The sequence below is a fragment of the Aythya marila genome, assembly GCF_965140915.1.
Source record: "Aythya marila genome assembly, chromosome: 2".
Lineage (NCBI taxonomy): Eukaryota > Metazoa > Chordata > Aves > Anseriformes > Anatidae > Aythya > Aythya marila.
The window spans coordinates 112,138,846-112,147,781 of record NC_139043.1 but is presented as its reverse complement, the minus strand read 5'-3'; positions in this window follow the sequence as shown (position 1 = coordinate 112,147,781).

The following is an 8,936-nucleotide window of genomic DNA, read 5'->3' as shown; positions in this document are numbered from 1 at the left end:
ATAAAACTTATGTTTACTTCTCAGGAGCCATTTATGCTGTCAAGCTAGGAACAGCTGGGACCAGTAATATGTTATCCTTAACAATTACCTCATGCTTGAAACAACAGAGGTATTTAGGGGTTTTGGATTTAGTTCTAAATTCTGGAGGTCACAATATCCACCTTACAGTCTCTTCTGAGACTTTTTGCAGCAAAACAAACCTCTTTGCAGAAAATTAGAGCATCTCAAGCCTCTTCTAAATCAGTGTCTACAAAAATCTCTCTAAAGAGAGGCTGAGTAAGTGATCCAGCAGAAACTACCTGGAGTTTCTTTTCACTGAAACACCCTTCCACTCTTCCTAATCTCCAACACATCCCCTTAACCTGCTTCCCACCCTTATTTTCTTCTCACTGGGTTCACATGGTATTTGAACTGATGCATATCAATGGTAGGGGTTCCAATATAAGCATGCTTCTAACACAGATCTCAAGTTCACAGGATTTGTCCATCATCCTTAAATTAGCACCACACTTTGCTGAGATTTAAAAATAAAAAAAAAATAAAAAAAAAAATGTGTGAATGTATTTCGTGTTCATTCTTAACTTCATATATGAAGACATATATTTATCTCTTCCAAGAGTACATAAACAATTTTTTCCAAAGCCATTGGTATAAAGCACTTTCTAGGTGGGATACCTGCAACACAATTTTCCCTTGTTTAGCAGGTTAGTCCAAATTTTGCAATAACCTTTGGAATAACCTCTCATTATCACTTTTTATTGACTTTATCACTTTTTTTTCTGTGAGTCTAAATACAGCATTTCATTGATATGAAACTACTAACTAATGGCTGAAGAGATGAGGAAAATATGAAGATATCTCCAATTGTGGAAGGATGCCTTCAATTCTTGAAGTAAGTTTAGTAAGTTCCACTGCACACTGAGTGCCTCCAAATCATTCTGTTTGAATCAAGAGTTGCAAAAGAACATATCCAGTCCCACATATACAGCTATAAAAATGTACTTATAAAAACACCTTTTTTTTTCCCCAGCCAAGAATTTAATGCAATAATCTCTCAAAGATCTTTCAACACTAACAATACATTAAGTGAGTGAGATGACAGAGAAGGAGCTGTATTATCATGACAGCAGGATTGCTTTTTATTATTTAGCAATCTTGCACAACTCAACAGTCCAAGCTATTTTCTCTTTGCCATTGCTTAGCAGGTTCACCTTTCTCCTTAAAGAGTAAGCCTGCTGTGCAATCAACATACATGGCCCTCCAAGGCTTGAGTGGCCTAGAAGGTAGTCTACATTATCAGTTGGATGGAGACCTCTGAGACTATTTTCAGTACTCATCAGTCACAATAAGCATAGGTCCACACTTCTCAAACTAGAGAAAACACAGGATGCAAGGAATTCTCCATTAATTAAGGATGCAACTGACCATGAATATTATTAGATTTCCTGAAGTAATTCTGATATGCAAAATTCAATTTGGTAGGCAGATAATGTATCATGAATAACTTCTACAAATACCTTGAAACAGTAATCCCACAAAAATACTTCCAAATTATTGAGGAAAAGTGAATTATATTTCCTAGAAATAATACTGTAAAATAATAAAACTACCTGTATTAATTGTAATAAGTAAAATTATTAAAAGTAATAAACTACCTGTACAAGTTCATGTAAGAGGGAGGTCTTACCGTAAATCAACAAAAGATTTTTCTATGTTTTCCACCTGCGTTTGCTTCATGTTCCATAACACAGCAAATTCTTTAAGTTCATTTTTTAAATTTTCCACAGTGTGAGAGTTTTCAGCAATTTTACTGGAAACAAATGATTTTTTTTCCTGGAATTAAAAAATATGTAGCATGTAAACTAGCAGGGCTAGACTTCCCAATACTGCAGTTTAAGCGTATGATTATGGACAACAGTTCATGAAATTGTGTACTCGAAGAAGCAGAACTACTTCTAGAGGGGGAGCTGAAACACTTAGTGCAACTGGAATAATTGCATGTCTGTTAGGGCATGATTTTGCACATCCGGTTGTAGCCTTCCAATTTGTCACACATCTAAAAATCCATAAATATTATCATGACACTTCTGTTTTTGCAGTTGCCTATGTTGTATATGTATGAATGGAAGTCTGTAGGCCACCTTCTTGATAAAATACATATTGTCTTTAGTTTTTGCTCTGATTCATAAAACTTTTTCAAATAAACACTAGCTTGCACAGCAAAAATGTTAATGACAGTGAAAAGGAGAAATTTTCATATATGACCAAGTTTGGACCTATTTATTTCAGCATATGCAGAGTTAATGTCTTAACTGGCCACTTTTATTGATTTGTATTGCTTACACAATACAAGTGTTTTAGGCAGATACCTAAAAAAATGAACTTTCAGGAAAAATTGTATTTTTAGATGCTACTGACTTGAGGCAGAATGCAGTTTACTCATTATCTCTGAAAACTGGCATTACTCATTTAGTTGCTTAAATAGAGAATTTTGTTCTTTTGGATACCATTTTTTTTTTTTTTTTTCATAATGTAGTTTCCCTGTACTCCATACAGAAGAGGACTGAAGCACAGAGGACAAGACTGCTGAACTCCTGCCTACTTTCCTCTTCTACAAGTACACAACTTCTTAGAGAGATGTTGACATTAAGCTGCTGAAAAACATTACATTAAAAAATCACTAAACTCCCTATTCTGCAGAAAGGATATTAAATTGTAATTTTTTTTTTTTTTCATTCCAAAAGTGACTGATAGTTACAGGACCAAAAAATAAAAATAAAATTAAAAAAAAAAAAAGGAAAGATTCATGACAGAAGCAAACACTACTTCCAATAGCAACAGTATCTGGTAAAAAAAGATGCAGTTTCTTCCGAATTAAAAAGGCAAATACCAAGCACTGTAGTGGTACTATGGTATTAAACAGGTGGAAGTCTACTATTTGGGTGATACTTCTCAAGTGGTCTTACTGCATTAGATTTTGAAACACATACTAATGTGATGTATGCCGCTATGTAAATGAGTTAAAGTAAGAGGGAGGAAAATACCTTTTGATTATGTATAAGGACACATACACATATATAGAGATAATTTACATATACACACATATAAATACAGAATTTTAAGAAATCACAACTTAGTAGACAAAGAGTGCACATCGGTATTTAAATCAAGGTCAGTGTTTTAATTTTTTTTTCTTTAGATACCACACCATTTTTCTGAATCAGTAGCCTGGTGCATAGTCTAATTATCTTTTTCCCTATAAATGAAGTGCTTCATAAAAATATACCTAAAAGGTAGCTGAAAAAAGCCAGTAACCAAAGCTTTTGTAACAGATGTGAGCACAAGCATGGAAGTGTGTGAGGTACCACATGCACATGAAATTTTTAAGGCCTCTGAACTTTCTGAAGTGTAATATGCATCTGTATAGGATTAGGTAGAAATTTCAGGTTTTCTGCAGAAACATAGAATCATTAGAAGGAAAATGAAGATATGGTAATTAATGCAAATCCCTGTGCAACTGAACCGCCCATAGAGAGTCTCAAACCTCTGAGAAAAATCATATTAGTTTTAGTCTCAGCATCAGGGGTGAAGAAATGTGGTAGCCTGTGATATATAGAATGTCAGAGCAGATTACTTGTTTGGGCCTTAAACTTAATCAAATTATGAAATCCAAAATGATTGAGGTATGAGGGTCAGATATAAAGAAAGAAGTCATGATGAGTCGTTTTGTTTTTGTTTTTAATTATTCTGTTTCATTAAAAAAAAAAAAAAAAAGTCTGTGTTAGAACAAAACTGCCAGTGAAAACAAGTTTTGTTACTTTGACATCCTGTACTCATTTCAGGATTTTTTAGCAGATAAAGCAGATAAGAACTGGAAAACCTTCCAAGCATAGGTAATAATAACCATTGACTCAGTACATTCTGTTACTTATTACAGAAGACAGAGAACTTGCAATCAGATTTTAGAACAAACAAATAAAAATGAGTTATGCTACATTCTGTAATCTAAATATTGATGGACTGAATATACACCCTTTAGGGTTTTCTGTAGTGGATAACAGTCGAGCATCCTGCGTAAGTTGACTGAGTCTTTTGACACTGGGATGTTATCAATTGAACACCGTTCATCATTCTTCTCAGTTGCTGAACTAGACTACCAGTGTATTATGAGGTAGAATTCATATGCTCTTATCATGATATCCAGCTTTTAGACATTTGAATGTCAGCAGAACAAACTAAATCACTTCAAATTCCATGGTAAGATGCAGTAGCCTCCAGTGTGTGATTTATCTTGTCCTAAGATAGATAAACTATGAAGGACTGGGTGAATTGCTTGATCAGTTGGAAGTTGCAGGCTCTATATTGCTCCTGTACTATGAATACGGTGGAATCATTGCCATTTCTTCCATAAAATCATTTAAGCCAAGCACTGAACAAGCTTTAAACATGACAATGTCATATTCCTGAGTATTAAAATCTCTGAATATATCTTTAAATAATTTCCTTAAAAACAATATAACATTACAGAATAATATAGCATGCCCCAGCATAGTTAGAAATGTAATTTATTCTTAAAAATATGACAGACGCTTTTATAAAGCCCTCCTTTTATGAAACTTCAATTGCTACAATCAAGGAACTTCATCAGGTTCTAAAAATATAGTATTTAAGGTATCCAAGTATTGTTACTCGTTCAGTACTCTAGAGATCTCACAAAATAGGCTTTGTGCATTATTTTATTCCACCTACACAGAACACTAACTTAGATATTGCTAAAGCAACTAATGGAGACAGTTATTTACAGTTACTAGGAAAGGCAGTTTTAAAATTAATTTTTAAAAGTATAGAAAAGAACTGTACTTAACAACAATGTAGAATTAATGAATATTGGTATGCTGACTCATGAGTCATTTCCACATAATCTGAGATATGTTGGTTAACCTGCAGTTAGCTAGAGCACAGTCTTTAACAGAAATGGATGTATAAATTCTGTCTTCCCTGCCAAATTTAGAAACCTATTGAATCAATTAATTCCTCAATCCCTAATTTAAGATTATCATAAATAGGAAGTCTCAGAGTTTTTTCAGTAGAAATTATTGGATTCATGAAAGCTATTCTGAACAACATGAAAGCTTTTTTTTTTTTTTTGAATCTATATGACTCATCTTTGAGACTATAATATCTAACTTAAGTTTATACAATATACAAATGGAAGTGTAATAAAAATGAACAGACTCTTAGAAACAAAATGCTTGTTTCTTGTAATTCTTATATTTATATTTATATACAGCATAGTGTTCAGTAATGAATTTCAGTAATTCCCTTCAGTGGATTATACAGCTTAGTATCTGATACAGGAGATACAAGCCATCATTTACAAAAAGATGCCATCTGCTGAGCAAACATGCAATCAGCAGGCACTTTCTATTACACTAGAATCCTTTTCGTCCTTTATTGATTTTCTTCATTGTGTTTCCAAAGCCCCTCAAGCAATCTGAGCCAGTGCAGCAAATGAAGAAAGCAAAGGACTTTTCAATGACCCCAATATCAATTCTGCTTTGTACTTTACCCTGTCTCAAGGCTATGGACCTCATAGGTTAGTACAAGCAAGAAACTGAAAGCTGTATGTACACTATATGTATGTATATAGGTCCAAAACAATTGTGTAGAAATGACAGTCTAACCTTTGAGATTAAATGTATGTCAAAAAAGCCATAAAAGCTTTATGATTCACCTGTATATCTTTTAATTGTTTCAGCAGAATAGTTCTTTCTTTCTCCAGTTGTTGTTCTGTTTGCTCCTGTTGTTTATCTAGCTCTTGTAGTCTCTGTTCTAAATAGGAAAGCTTCTGGAGAGAACATTCACAATGAGATGTGTTAGTATTCAAAAGTTATTGTCTTTCATTCCAGAGAATTCAGATAATACATTAGTTGTTAAATATTTTAATAGTCACCATACTTAAGCTTATTTTTGTTTACCCCTAAAAACCTATTTTTCCATCAACCAGTATGCTTATTTGTATGTTTATTTACTGTACACTTTGAATGAAAAATCCACAACTAAAATGCAGCTTTGCAATATTTATCAGTGTTTATAAATATTAAATATACAGCAAAATATCACTGCTTACTCTTCTTCCCATGCGTCTTTACATTCCTTTTGTTAGGAAGCTACATATAAAGTTCTGTAACCAAAACAAATATTTTGAATAGCTTCCATGGAAGTTGTATAAAGGACAAAAGAAATGTTTACTACTTATTATCACTAGCTCATGAAAAATACAGCTAAAGACAGCTAATGGGAAGAGGAAAAAGAAGGAAAATAAATTATTGGAATATTTCACTTTTATATTTTTCATTAATCCATTCTGTTATTAATTAGTACCTCAAACAAAACAGAAGTTCTTGTCTATTGTATTAATTTCATTTGCATCATTAGTATGAGCACCAAATATTAAATGATAGAAATTATTATTAATACATGTAATAAGGACAATTTTACATTATGAAATATACTTATATAAATCATATAATAGATACATTTTTAAAACCTTTAAATTCAATTTCTTCTATAATAATAAACATTAATATCAGTATTAGTATTTCCATTCTGAAACACTTGGAACCTTTAATCAATAAGAAAGTTCTTTCTTGAAATTACCAGTATCTTTCACACATCATTCATATACAAATCTGCTTGTGCAAATTCTGTTTCCGGGCTTTTAACACAGAAGCAAATACATAGCTATAGACGATGATATATAACTTATACCACACCTCTCTAGGTTTCCAAGAAACTAATGATGTGATCTTTGTCACATTGTTTCTACTCAGGTTTAGTTGGGGAAGGGCTAACAATATTAGTCACTGCCATTAATGCGTTGTTTTGAAAATACTATTAACTATTAGAGGAACCTTTATTTTATTTTATTTTTTTTTATTATTATTTTTCAATTTGACTTATTAAACCTGAATCAAAAATAAACTATCACATAATTCATTATCTCAAATAAAACTATTCAACATTCTTCATTGCGTCTACAAAAGCATTGAAGTATTGCTACCTGCAGACTATATCAAGAACCCTGCAAATAGAATAACAATAAAAACTGGAGAAGAAGATCTCCAGTAACAAGCTATTTACCAGTAGTCAGATAACTCAATCATAAACCTACAGAGTGATGCTGCTACAGTTTCTTATAGATGAGGCAGCAGAAACTCTTCTGTCTGGGCTTTTACCCCAAATAAAAAACCCTGTATCTAAACTAAATAGGTTCAAAAGATGTTGACCTTGCTTGATTGTGAGAATGATATGGAAGATGTATATGGATTACAGAAAACTCCAACTTCTCTTCTGGACAAAAACCATCAATAGCTAGTTTTTTTTAGTGTTGATTTTGAAACAAAAACAAAGGTATTTTGCTTTTGCTTTTATGACAGTAATGCCCTCCTCTTTCGGATACTTAAGAAATAAATTTTTTTACACTGATTATTGCATTTTCAGGTTCAGGTACAAAGAAAAACCACTTATTTCCTTTGCCCCCTTTGAAAGGGATGCCACCCAGAGGGAGCAGGACAGTCTTGATGGGAGGTGGGTCTCTAATCTAATGAAGTTCAGCAAGGCTGAGTTCAAGGTCCTGCAACTGAGTCAGGACAATACCAGACATTAATACAGGCTGGGCAATGAGTGGACTGAGAATCACCCTGCAGAGAAGGAGTTGGGGGTACTGGTGAACAAAAATCTGAATATGAGCTGGCAATGTATGCTGCAGCCCAGAAAGCCAACCACATTCTGGGCTGCACCAAAAGAGTCATGACCAGCAGGTTGAGGGAGGTGACTCTGACCCTGTACTCTGTTCTTGTGAGACACCACCTGGAGTGCTGCTTTCAGCTCTGAGGCCCACACTACAAAAAGGATATGCAAGAATTAGTACAAGTCCAGAGGAGGGCCACAACGATGACCAGAGAACTGGAGCACTTCTACAAAAAGAGACTGGGAGAGATGAGGTTGTTCAGCCTGGAGAAGAGAAGGCTTTAGGGTGACCTTATTGAGGCCTTCCAGTACCTAGAGAGAGCCTAGAGGAAAGATGTGGAGGGATTTTTTAATCAGAGAGTGTTGTGATAGGGGTATTATTTTTAAATGAAAAGAAGGTACATTTAGATGAGGTATAAGGAGTAAATTCTTCACTCAGAGGGTGGCAAGGCACTGGCACAGGCCACCCAGAGAAGCTGAGGATGCTCCATCCCTGGAAGTGTTTAAGGCCAGACTGGACAGGGCTTTGGGCAACCTGGTCTGGTGGGTGGGATCCCTGCCCATGGCAGGGGAGTTGGAACTAAATGATCTTTATGGGTCCCTGTAAGCATCAGTTTCTTCTTATTTATATATTTATATTCAATAAATAATAGCACAAATTAAATTACACTACAAAATGATTCAGAATTTACCACTTTTACCTCATGGTTTTCTTTAAATAAATTTTTACTTCTTTTGTTCTTTGTTTCTAGATCAGCTACTTCTCTCTCCCTCTCTCCTATCGTCTTCATATCTTCGTCTCTTTTCCTCAGTTTCTCTTTTCGCTCTTCCTCTAGCTCATCATATATTGTTTTAATCCTGGCCTGTTTATTAAAATATATATAGAATTTGTTTTCAGTATGAAATCAGAAGCAGAAGTTAAACACGAAAAATCTGAATCTGAAAGAACATCAAGTGAATACTATAAATAGACCAAAAAAAATGCATATACAAAAATAAGTTAACAAATATATCATAAGGTGATTAGAAATGTCTTCAGAATGAAGGAAAAGTTGGCCTTTATGTCAGCATATGAATAGGCTGAATAACCAGCACTACTGTCAAACAAACACAGAAGACGAACCAGCAAGGAATACTATGAAATGCAAATATTACACTGAAGCAGACAATGAATTTACAGTAAT